The sequence below is a fragment of the Octopus bimaculoides genome, chromosome 5 (genome assembly GCF_001194135.2).
Source record: "Octopus bimaculoides isolate UCB-OBI-ISO-001 chromosome 5, ASM119413v2, whole genome shotgun sequence".
Lineage (NCBI taxonomy): Eukaryota > Metazoa > Mollusca > Cephalopoda > Octopoda > Octopodidae > Octopus > Octopus bimaculoides.
In genome coordinates this window covers 37578458-37580037 of record NC_068985.1, presented here as the reverse complement: position 1 = coordinate 37580037, position 1580 = coordinate 37578458, and positions in this window count along the sequence as shown.

The following is a 1580-nucleotide window of genomic DNA, read 5'->3' as shown; positions in this document are numbered from 1 at the left end:
ATATATATATATATATATATATATATATATATACACGTATAAATATATATATATACATACATACGTACACACATACATACATACTTGCGTGCGAGTATATGCATACATATTTATATGTTTGTGTATATATTAATACACACACCACAGGTCTTACACACACAAACACAAACAGACACACACACACACCCTCGCACATCCTCGCACACGCACACGCACACACACACATATATATATGCATCTGCATATAAGTGTAGCAAATGTATATTATGTATGTATTCACAGACGTTCAGTAAATCAGTGCCAAAAGTGCCAATTCCATTGCAATTTGTTTGGTTTGTTCAGATGACCGCCAGTGTTAGAACAAGATGCATGACACTAAACATCCTGCCTGTAATCTGGTTTACCTCTCATTCTAGTTTATAATGTTAGTTTGACATGGAACTTAAGAATGGTATTAGCCGAGCATATCAACGCGAGAAGAAAAGAAAAAAAAAAAGAAAATGGTGGTTTCCAGAAGAATCCTTGTTTAACCAAGATTATTTCCCCCTTTTTCCTTCTCTGTTGCCGCCAGTATATTTATGTTTTTATTGTTTCTACTACTATTGTTGTTGTTGTTGTTGTTTTTGGTTTTGTTACTCTTATTGCGTGTACGTATGTGTATGCTTGTGCATGTGTGTGTGTGTGAGTGTAAGTGGGTGTACGCGTGGAGATGAATAACATGGCGTATGTTGTTTTAGTAATGCTACGACCTTGTAATGCATGCATGCGATTATGTATGCGCGTGTGTGAACGTGTGTATGTAAGTATGCATCGTGTAAGTACGAATGTATGTCTATATGTCTATTTGTATACATGTATGCATCTATTGAAAGCGAAATGACGGAGGAAATATTCACATCTAACCTGCTATGAATACATATATGTATATGCACGCACACATACTCTCTCTCTCTCTCTCTCACACACACACACACACATACACACACACACACAAACATATACATGGCCTAGTGGTTAGGGCCTTGCACTTGCGATCGCCAAATAGTGGTTTCAACTCCTAAACCAGATGATGCGTTGTGTTCTTAGGCAAAACACTACACTTCATCACGCATTGTTCTGCGATCACTTTGTCAACCGAAGCGCGGTACGCCGTGCACCTGTTCAGACAACGTCGCTTTGATGGTGAGAGTGAGTACGATACTAGCATTTCATCACTCTAAACCAGGGGTTCTCAGCCATTTTTTTTTATCTATGGACCCCTCTAATTATTATTTTATTCTGGAGGACTCTCATAGCTATTCTATGTTTAAAAATAGTTTTATAGAAACTCCTTTCAAAATACCTATTTGTGTAGGTTGAATTCTCTCTCTTTTACTCTTTTACTTGTTTCAGTCATTTGACTGTGGCCATGCTGGAGCACCGCCTTTTATTCGAGAAAATCGACCCCAATACTTATTCTTTGTAAGCCTAGTACTTATTCTATCGGTCTCTTTTGCCGAATCGCTAAGTTACGGGGCCATAAGCAAACCAGCATAGGTTGTTAAGCAATGTGAGGAGGACAAACACAGACACACAAGCAC